This window comes from Orbicella faveolata, unplaced genomic scaffold, assembly GCF_042242905.1.
Source record: "Orbicella faveolata isolate gen_17 unplaced genomic scaffold, um_ofav_v1 contig_46, whole genome shotgun sequence".
NCBI classification, from domain to species: domain Eukaryota; kingdom Metazoa; phylum Cnidaria; class Anthozoa; order Scleractinia; family Merulinidae; genus Orbicella; species Orbicella faveolata.
This window is the reverse complement of record NW_028301576.1, coordinates 5,163,591-5,174,559: the sequence shown is the minus strand read 5'-3', so window position 1 is coordinate 5,174,559 and position 10,969 is coordinate 5,163,591. Positions and strand designations below refer to the sequence as shown.

The window sequence follows — 10,969 nt, the reverse complement described above, 5'->3', positions numbered from 1 at the left end:
CTTTAAAGTTTCAAAAACAGGTCTACATCAAATTCGCTTAGGCTGTAGCCCTAAATATTATAATGGCACCTTTCGCAACATTTTGCTTTACCGCCGAAAACAAGAAAGTTGTAGCTATCCCGCCAAGAACAACTATAGGTCAAAGAAACGACGACAAAGGTGGGCTTAAACTATTGTATAAATTTCGGATTGCAGCATTTAGAAAATTATCGAGGTCTGTAACTTTCAGCTGAAAGGGCGTTTTAAAGGAAGACAAACATTCAGGAAGATTAAGCAGAGAAAGAACTCAGGTAAGGTTCGATGTTAAAATCAAGTGTGATGTAGTCTGAGGCTGGTGAAATGAGGAAATTTAACGAGTCGAGCATTATTGGAAGAACGGTAAGCTACATTCAATGATCCATAGTTAGTTACGTAAAAAAAACTGTATTTTTGTTCTTGACACAGATTAAAAGAGGTTCGTTGATGAGCTCCAACGTTGAACCATAAAGTTCAGTCGCGAATGCGCATCAATTCAATTTAAGCCCGGCGTTTAGCTCAGAGTGCTGCGGTTAAACCCAAGATAAAATGAATTCCCTTATACCTTTAATCTTTCAACTGTTGCAAGAGTTTTGAACGTTTCGGTTTTTTCACATAGCGCGAAATCTAAAACAGAATTATTCATGAGCTTCAAATCTGGCTATTTTACAGAACAGAACGGAAGGTTTCTACATTTCAATATTCTCAGGTTAGAACAAGAAAAATACTGAAGTGAAAGCGTAATAGCCGGGTTACGTCTTGAGATTGTTCAATAGGGTAGCAGTATTTTAGAGCAGAGTTGCACTGTCCTCACCTGCTTAAAATTAAAATGATATGCGTCACTTCACACTACTCAATACAACATAAGTGGAGGCAAAATTGTCAATTTTTTTTACTCAACCAAATGGTCTCTTTGAAGGGTGACTGTTTTCCATTGCTGAGCTACTTGTAAGACCCACTCACCAGGAACTGAAGTTTCCTTTTGGCAAGGTAGGTTAAAGACACACTGAATTTTTACTGATAATTGTTATTGTAGGTATATCCTGTTTAGTAAAGAAAAAAACATCAAGAAAAAAATAAAAATGCCCAATGCTATAATGAGAGCTTTTCAAAAACATTATATTTCTGTGTGAAGTCAGCCAAGGGAATGTTGTAAACAATTCTCGGTAAATACAGTCACTTCTATGTTTTGAAGCAAATTTAGTTTTAACTTGCCATCAGTTTTATTTTGGCTCCAAAAGACAATCTTCGAGGCAGTAGACTCAAGGTTTACCGAAAGGAAGACAGTTACCGGATAGCAGTGAAAACTGAACTATTATGTAGGGCCAGCACAATATAACAGTCGACACTGAACAGAGAGTTAGTAAATCGCCTAAGTAAAATTAGAGCCTTTGATATCCCTGAATAACTTTAAATTTCTAAGGCAGCTGAAAGGAAGTCTTAAGGGAGAAGAAATTTTGAATAACTTGCGTTTTTTTTTCCTGTTTTGCACGAACAAAGTAAACCGGTCTACATTTGGCCGAAGCTTCATGGGGTTGAGTCAGCAAACGTTCGTACAGTTCAGTCATAAATAAAGAAAATAATGTTAATATATAATAAAGAAGAATTTAATTTAGTGAGGAAGAGTCCTCAAAGAGTAAAAGTATGCTTCATTCTTGGCTAATATTGTTTTAACAACCGAAACGAACAGTTCATAGTTTTTTGAAGACGGAAAGCATCAAGAAGATCAAGCAGCGACGAACGTTGGTGGGCGTAGCTTAATAGGGAGCTTAAGAAAAGATTTAATGAGCGGAACAATGGCTGTGCACGTGCGTCAAAATTCTTGGTACATTTCTTTGCCGTCCTCTGCAAAACAACAACGTGAAATGACCAAATTCTGCGCGCGCGTCTGTCTGGAGAACGTGAACCACAACGGCTAATTTTTTAAATTTTCATCTCGAATTAATCGATGTGTCCTGGATTCAGTGTCGTGACAGCTTTGACAGTGTTAAACAAATTAAATGACTCTAGAGTACCGCGCGATTCGTAGGTAAAATATAAACTCATTTTTTAATCGACGTTGTCCTCGACGTCCCCGTCGTGGTTTCTTAAGGGGTCACAGTCAGCTGGAACACATGGGCATTAGATACCATTTCATAGCTAATTTGCATATGACAGAAACGCAATCCATACTGCTTTTAAGGTAATTCCTCTGAAATAAAAGTGACAATAGATTTTTGTTCAAACTTTGTCCACTGAATATTTGTCATGTGATAAATTCAATTTTGAAATAAAAAAGGGGGGTGCCCATGCTCATTAAGGAGCAATGAGGCATTGAAAATGCCCCAATTTCGCATTATTTAATGCTTATCATAAGAACGCATTCCCAGTAATTGTAACAGCTTTGTGAGCCCGGACTCATAAGAGCACGCATTAAACTACAGTCAATACAATGTGTCGGACACAAATAGATGTTTTAAGTTTCATTCAGACGGAAAGCTAAATCCTTGATTAAAAATTTGAATCAAATTTCTTTTTCGTGGTTACCGACTGCAAAATAGAAAAGACCACAGTGTATCTGCTATTTTTCTTATTTATTCAATTTTCAGCAATAGAAATTAAATCAGTCTTTTCTCACGCAAAGCTTATGATTAGTTGATTACAATGACTGGAAAAAAAATTGGGGTGCCCGTGCTCGTTGGTGAGCTAGAGCCATTTTTCAACTGACAGAGCTCAATATTAAGGCAAATCCGTCATGTTTTCAATGTGCGCGTGCACGAGCCCGCGCTAATGACGCCATAAATTATGCGCAGTAAGGATGCGCAATGCAAATGTGAGGAACGACCTTAACCAAATATGATAAAAGTAATATCATAGGATGAGCAAATGCACACTCAAAAACAGGCTTTTCAGTAAACGATTGAAAATCAAGCAAAACACTGCGAGGATTGAGCCGGACTTCTAGTTGTACTTTGATTTAAGGTTGAGGTGGACTTTTTTCAAAGTGAGAAAACTAGTGTCCAGGTCAGCGCGGTCCCAAAGCTGACTGTGTCCCTTTAAACTCCCTATCAATTCTTAACTTCAGGCGTGACATTTTCAGGTGTCAGTAAAAAAGGGAATTCGTTGAGACTGAGAATTATTGAGATGAGAGGTGTGCTACCTTGACAGTAAATATTTATACCGAGCTCTAACGCAATTTCCGAAAAAGGCTGTTACATTCTTTGACATAAATGAATGAGAACATCAGATGGTCATCACCATAACAAATGATATCATTCCGCAAAGAAAAGCAGCAAATGCTTTGCCAAGAAGTTTCTCATTAAAAATCTATAGAATGTTAAGTTTAAGTTCTGTTTTAACACCAACAGAAAAACGTTTTGTGCGGGAAATGTTTTCACTCTGTGATTGTTACATTTGCTGTTTGAATGTTGTTTTTTCGAACGTTTTAATGGAGTTTCTAGTTGACATCAAATAATACTCTGCAGAAAAGACAGAAATTCTTTTGTTTCCAAATCAGCAAGCAAAGTAAAAATGGTATTAAAATTGTCTAGACGCCATTATATTATTTTCTTTTTACGTTTTGGTGCAATGCAAGTTTTCTAGACAGTTCAAGATGGAAATACAGCAACATTAAGTCAATAGTTATTTAGCATCATAGAAATTTAACATTTTGTTTTCACTTACATTTGTCATTTTTCCATTAGGCCAATATTATATTTTTCTTTGAAGTTTGACTGGTTTTCATTTATATTATATATAACCTTTATTTACCCTCGGCAGTGTTATAGCACAAGTGCTAGTGGGGCCGAGCAAACAACTGAAACAAATAATTCAAATTTAACATAACATTGTTAAGAATCCCAACTGGCCGGAGGCAAACCAGTTGGCTATTTACAAACATGGCCGAGGATTTGAACTTGGGGCTACCGAGAAACAAATCCTGGTAGTGGTCAGAGCGGGACTCGAACCCGGGACCGCTGGATTGCGAGTCCGACACGCTGACCACTCGGTCACGCTGCCTCCATACTGAGACTACTTACCAGGATCCAAAGTTTCCTATCAAGGTGGGTTGAAGTCCATGCCAAAATGGGTAACAGTGACCATGCACTGTAGTTAAAACAGTTTAACAGCATAAAGAGTTAATTTCTTTTTTGCGTGCAGCTAATTGCATATAAGGAAGTTATGGTGACGTGTTAAATTTGAACGCAATAGAACACGTTTTTCCTCCATCTTGCACTTTCTCTTCATGGAGGTGAATTGCTTTTTCAAGATATATTTTCGTTCCATCTATTGAACCCGTCTTTCTCTTTGCAGCAAAAATTTATCAGATCTTTTAACAAAAAAATTCACCAGAGAGAGCAACTTGTTTACTACTAGGTAAGTTGAAAACGTGTCAACATATTTTTCACTTAATTATATTCCCAATATTTGTTCTGGTAACTTTTTTCGTAGAAGTTTGGAAAGAACTTTAATTGTTTACTGCAGGGCTTTATGATATTTGTTTTTACAATGTTATAACAATCACTCTTTGAGAAAGCTTGAAAAAAATATATCTAGTGGATACGTTATCCACATTATTTTACCTATTCTACGCCATTTAGGGCGGTCACTTCTTGCTTATTTGCTTCCTCTCTAATATCTATTATCTTATATTATTTTCTTTATAGTGTGTATTTATTCTCCAACGAGAAATTCAAAGGGAGAGTCTCGACTAAGGTAAGTTTGAGAGCTGTTTCAACTGTTCTTTTAATAGAAGTGAACATATGAAAGATCATATATTTGAACTGGGGAGAAAGAAATGATTGATCATCGCAGTTAAACACACAACGTAAGCAGTTGTGAAATCATAGCCTGAAAAAAAGTCAGGCTTGAACGGGATTCGAACCCATGACCTCTGCGATACCTGTGCAGTGCTCTACCAACTGAGCTATTAAGCCAACTGGAAGCTGTTAACTTTTTGATACTTAACCTAGAAAATATTGTTGTTATGTTTTGCCGTTAAGTTTTCCCAATGCTATGATGTTCTCTCTTCCAGAATATTTCATAATTAAGTCCATTTTGAACATTCTAATACCAAGAAAAACGTTACTTAGTTCTTTGTGCGCGATTAGACGTATCTAGACGTTGTGGGGTGTAAATAGCTTAAATTCTCAAGTCAACTTAAACAGCATTATATTATCAATGTTAAAAATTTATCGTTGGTCACAACAGGAACGTTTTAGCCCGAACGAGATAAACAACGGCATCGTTATTTTCACTCAGTTTATTAATTAAGGGCTGGGTCAACTATTCTGTAGTCAAAAAGTGAGGGGGTGGTCAATCGTGGAAACGGTTTATACAATGGGGACAAAACTCAATATGTATAATTATTTTCCAGTGTCCTCTTTCACAACTGGTCTCTAAAATCCACACTCTATAATGAGATGCACCAAGTTTCCAGTTTTTTACGATGCAGGAGCAACTTATCAGCTGTAACAACACTTTTGGTTGAATGTTCATGATTTTCCATGGTTCTAATAAGTATGCGCTTCCCTCTGACACCCTAAGGAAGGAATTATTTGAGACTACCCCTAGCATGTTGTGTCCTGTAAATGTTATGGCTTTTGAGATCCAAATTCCCCTGGAATTTCCAATCTCCTTTCTTGAGAAGGAGGGAGAAAGGTGGGGAGGCTACAGCCTGACTATTTTTTATTTATTTATTTGAAGATTTGAAATTTCCCCTAAAACTACCCTAAAACCCCCACAAGGATAACAAACCGGCAAATAATAGGGACTAAACAAAACATTCGAGAGAAATTTACGTACGTGATAAATCAAGGTCATCCATGGATGATGTCTCTGTTTGGATTGAAGTGTTTCCACTGCTTAGTGAAAGGTCTAGAAATGCCTCTGCCCCTTCGAGGAGTTCTTTTCTTAATCCTCCTTGGCTTTCTCTTTTATTTCAGACCGCCTAAGGCAAGGCAGGTACCTTGCCTTTTTCTTCTGGCAGCGTTCAAAGCATCCTTCCTCCATGTAACCCATGAGAAGGTTTGGAACATAATCTGGGTCACAATCGGACCGTCTGTTGTTTGTCCTTGAAGACAAAAGTTTGACAAAAGTGATACAAGCCCGAAAAAAAGAATACGCTCTACTCTTCGCTGCAATGGCAGAGTGCCGAAACAGAAATAACAAAATACACTGAAAATAATGATAGAATAGCAATACCCCAAAACCAAAGTTTTTTTTATGACATTTTTCTACTGAAAGCATTAAGCGAAATTGGAACTTACCCGAAAGAAGATTTTCACTGCAAACGCGCTCGTGCTCTGAAGGCACCCAGTTCTTTCGGCGAATTGCATCAATCCAAGCTGATCTTTTAGGCTCCCGATCAGGAATCCTCAAAAATGTTATCCCCGATCCTTTTTCAAACCGTCTTGCACAATTTATCACATAACAACTCACTGGCATTGTTCCTGAACAAAAGATATCACTGACCATTACTCAAACTGTTGCCTTATCGCGCTCTCCAAATCGTTCTTTTTGCCAACCACGAACCACAACAACGACACGTGACTAAGCTGGTGACCCCAGCGTGAGAATCGCTATTCGAGAAAACAGCGGTAAGAAAAATCTTTTGCTTTGCAAACAAACTCCGCCCACAAACGCCTTCAACTGGGTTCTCAGATAACTGAGGCAATCAGTGCAAGGAAAGTTTACTACCGTTAACGTCCTGGTGAATAGAATCTCCTAAAAACCATGCGTCCATCAGCAGTTTTTTCTAATTTTTCTGAGAGACCTTGAAACATCATCTTCTATTGGATAAATGGATTGATGCTTTAACGGATATCATAAAGTTATGATGCACGCTGGAAGTTTTGAGAGCATGGTAGAAGCGTAAGAAATTGATCGAGGCCCATTCGAGAGCAGTTCTAGGTTCTTGACTGCTCTCCGAACTTCCTAAAGTCGATGATGCACATTAAAAGCCCAAGTTCTGGATTTCATCCACTTTTCTCACTGGCAAAATTGTTTTTTATTTCGCTACTCACAAAGGTTGAAAATTAAAGTTCCGGTGAAGTTTCTCATTCCATGAGCGCGAACGGGTATCATTAGATTATGATGCTGTTTTACTAATACTTGAATTGAAAGCGTGACTTTACTAGCTATGTTATTTAAAATATCATGAATAGAAGACATTTCATGTGTTCCCATAGAGTTATAAAAACACGCGTGGGAACGCGAGCTGAAATCGAGAGTGAATAGTCTCATTGTTTTGTAAGAATTCTAACTGATTTTCTTGAAATTTCGCTTTCCAACTTCACGCCGTTGACTGAGAGTCATTTGAAATTTTCGGTTGTGAACGTGGGCTCATCCGTTTTTTTCACTAATTTCGAGTTGTTTTTAAAGTGAAGAAACCTTGAATGATTTTCTTTTAGTCTATAGTGGAATTGTTGCTAAAGGTTCCTCCAAACGCCTGAAAACATCATCATTTTGTAGACGAGCTACAGCCAATACACACTAAAGACTGAAAGTGTACGATAAATCAGCCAATCGAATATCAACATTTTAATTACCTTATTGCAGGAAATTAACGATTCACGTTGACAACGCGAAGAACATTTACGTTACAGAAAATTAACGCGAGTTTTCCAAAAGTTAGTGTAGTGTTTGTAAGGTACGTTTCGGTGTATCATACATCAAATACTTAAGCGCGCGATGTAAGTCTGGAAGTTGATTATTGAAGCAGCATGGCGGACTTGTAGATTTGATTCGTGTGTTGTGTCCGTTTATTTTAATAATCCAGTTCCGTCGGTTGTGGAACGTGACGTCTAGCGAAGAGGACTGAAGTTGCAACTGCCTAGACCATGGCGTCAATAAAGATAGCGGACGATTTAACGAGTGTAAAACCCTTCGATCCACATGGTGAACCTTCCGGCGTGGGAAGGCGATGGCAGCGTTGGTTGAAAAGTTTTTCTATGTCTGCCGACAGAAAGGGCTTGCTCATCCAAGCGGATAAAGAGGATAATAAAATCCAGAGGAGAGCTTTACTCCTTCATTCAGCAGTCCGAAATATCCCGATAAATTAGGGCGGTCATGACGTCATGAAGCTATTGTTAGCAGGGAAAATGGCGGACCTTTCATGCGGACAAAGGAAATATGTTGTTTCCAGTCTCGCATAGAGTCTGGCCAGCATTATCCAGGACTTTTTGCGACCGAACGTTGAGAAGGAGAATAAGCGGCCATTTTGATAGTGGGAGAACGTTGACTGTCTTCTAATCATTTGGTTTTTTTGGTGTCAAGCGAGGACGTAGACGCGATTTTGTGGCCAAATATTAAGGTTAGTAAAGAGTACGCGTTGTTTTCTAGTATTCACGTATTTTTCATTGAGCTGTGTATATTTTTTACTGGTTCTAGTGTTGTTAAAGTTTCATCATGCCAAATTGCGCGGTTGTAAACAACGCCGATATTTTGTAAACTCTCTTTGAATTTGAGGCCTTACGAGTGTACCTGAACCGCTGTTGTTATAAGGCTTGAGTAAAGCATCGTTCCTTCATTTTTATGACAGCTGTTTTCAATTTACCTCGCTTTAAGTACATGGAAGAGCATACTCGACTGCTCGAGGCACTTTGCCGAATTTTTGGGGAAAAAACAAAGGAAAAGAGTGGAAAGAAGACGTCGCTAAGTACGCCGATGAAATTAAACAAATTTGGGAGGTCTCTTCTTCGGTGGATTAATTCACCGAATGCGCACCCCAGTTTATCTCTGGAGTTCTAGCAGCCTGTTGAAAACTACCTACAGCACAGAAGTGGCAGCGAAACAGACAGGCCAGGGGTAGTGCAGTGATTCCCTGTAAATGGGTGCTATCAGGATCCCAAAGAATGGCACAAAGGGTAGGGTTGTTTGTGCTCATTTACCAGACGTTGAGGGCCATGCAAACATGTACGTTAAGGCTTGTAGGGGGCATTGTACTCTTTTTTTGGCATTTTTTAAAAACTATACATGCTGCAGCTGTTCCTAGTAGATGATGATTCTTTTCACCTCCCCATGAAGCTTGAATGTACCAGAAAGTAATATTTTTGCAGAATAATTTTTATGAAAGCAAAGACTGAAAAGGTGCAAGAGTTTAGAATGTAGTGTCCAGTGTTGAACATTACTAATTGTGAAACTAATGCAAAACATTAATTGGTTGTGAACAGGAAACATATCAGTTTGGGTAAGAATACGTAATAAAAAATAGAAAACATAAGAGTCCTCAGACCACTTGAGGGCAATCTCTTATTTAGTGAGACTAATGTGGTAACTACATTCAAAATAAATTCATATTTTAAAACGAAAAATACATTTGTAATAATATTGGCATCTGTAAGCAATGTAATAATCTTCTAAGCGCTTGTGATTTGTTTCAGGTCCTGCATTCTGCTAAGAGGCAAATTCAAGGTCGAGAGTACCTGAATAGTGAATAAAATAAAATGGATTTCACTTTCAAGACTGAATTTGTTTTGTATACTTTAAATAAATATATAATAAAACCTTGGCACATGTGGATGGAATGTGAATGCTCCCTTGTCAACCTGTCCAGGAATTATATTTTGATATTTTTGGGTAAATAACTTGTGAAAGTCAGCAATTATATGTAAGTTTTCATAATTTAAATGTGGAAATCAGACATGATATCTTTTAGCATAGTAACAAATAGATACAAGAAATATTTGAAATAAATACCAAAATGGAGAAATTTCAGATTTACAAAGAATATATTAACAGAATTTTTGACTGTCCCTGCAACTGGCAACACTAAAATTTTGGATACATTTTTCTAGCGTAGTTTATTTTGTATAAAAGAACAAGAATTTCTCACTCGTATGCGTTATTTAAAATTCTGTTTTAATAATGATTTCATTTCCTCGATTTAGCCAAAATGTATAACATTTTGGACATTTACAATTTATCTTTGCTGGCATATAAGAACACGCGCGTGTTGTCGATTTCGGCCCGATAATCCCTAGATAAGAGGAAAGCCTCAATTCTCATATCGATCATTTCTGTGCTTAGAAAAATGCAGAGTAAAGATGCTTACCGATTATACGGTCTCTTTCCAAAGAACGATAACAGCAGCTTTTCGAACATGGCCCGCATTGCGTTCCGTAGTGCTTCCTTCGGTTCGAGGATAATGTTATCTGGGCAGAATTGTCTGTGTCATGGAACGCGAACACAAACTTTCCTTTTATTTTATAATTTGGACAGTATTAAACTCAATTCGAGATCAATATATACCTCCTGAAGGCCCGCATTCATGGCATTGGAAAATGTTCGCGACTCTCTTTGTCCGCCATCTTGAATCTCTTGTTTGTTGTGAAACACAACACTCCAACCAAAACACGCCTTCTCGTTGGTTGAAACGTGAGTTTCGTGACATCACAGATGTTCTAATTTATCGGGATATTCCGGACTGTTCAGCAGGCGAAACTGTTGAAGAAATTTTCGAAACGTCGGCTGACAAAGGCGAGGCGAAAGATTACGAAAAAGCGGTGAAGGCTTTGAACGATTATTTCATTCCAAAGGTAAATTCGACATATCAACATTACCTGTCCCGCAGTATGGAACAACAGGACGGCGAAACTGTGGCTCAGTTCGTGACACGATTGAGGCTAGTAGTCAAGGATGTATCAATATGTCAGAGAGCACTTAACAGACATAAGAAAGGAGAGACCTTGTGATAAACAACAAGTCATCTTTTAATGGCGGGAAGATCACACTTTTCGCACATCCGGGTATCTCTAAATACGGGTTTAACAAATAAGGGCATATCATGCAACATGTCACAAAGGACTGTGACTGCGGCGAACAAGGTGAAAACCAGATTCGTGATCAAGTCGTGCAGCGATGTAAATCACATGAATTAAGGAAGAAACTACTGGTAAAAGGTGAGAAATTAACCTTACAGCTTTTACTTTAGACGGCAGCAAATCACGAGCGAGTTCGATCACAGCTGGAGAAT

At 38.1% G+C, this 10,969-nt stretch overlaps 2 long non-coding RNA genes across 2 annotated transcripts; one reads left to right on the top strand and one right to left on the bottom strand.

The window, feature by feature from the left end:
- Positions 1-8,038: 8,038 nt before the first annotated feature.
- Positions 8,039-9,514, top strand: LOC149098093 (uncharacterized). The gene is made up of 2 exons (XR_016204002.1): positions 8,039-8,308; positions 8,563-9,514. It is a non-coding gene; the product is annotated as an uncharacterized LOC149098093 (long non-coding RNA).
- LOC149098092 (uncharacterized) lies at positions 9,233-10,432 on the bottom strand. Its single transcript, XR_016204001.1, has 3 exons — positions 10,246-10,432; positions 10,049-10,162; positions 9,233-9,419 (listed from the first exon to the last, which is right to left on the bottom strand). It is a non-coding gene; the product is annotated as an uncharacterized LOC149098092 (long non-coding RNA).
- Positions 10,433-10,969: the final 537 nt, after the last annotated feature.